Source organism: Montipora capricornis, chromosome 7 (genome assembly GCF_036669925.1).
Source record: "Montipora capricornis isolate CH-2021 chromosome 7, ASM3666992v2, whole genome shotgun sequence".
Taxonomy (NCBI): Eukaryota; Metazoa; Cnidaria; class Anthozoa; order Scleractinia; family Acroporidae; genus Montipora; species Montipora capricornis.
The window spans coordinates 9,234,938-9,235,151 of NC_090889.1; positions in this window are offsets into that span (position 1 = coordinate 9,234,938).

A 214-nucleotide genomic window follows, 5' to 3' on the forward strand; every position below is an offset into this window, starting at 1 on the left:
CTGACCCTACATTGACAATAACATTGAAACAGCTCTCCAAACTTCAACCTTATCAAAAGTGAATGTCATTGGCACTATTTCATTGGGAAAAGACAAACACAAATCCGTTCAAATAAAAAGCACTCAAAAAATGTCTGCAGTAAAGGAAGATTGCGTGTTAGAAGATGACACAGGTACTGCAGTCCTTCATATCTGGGATCCCTTAATCAAAGAA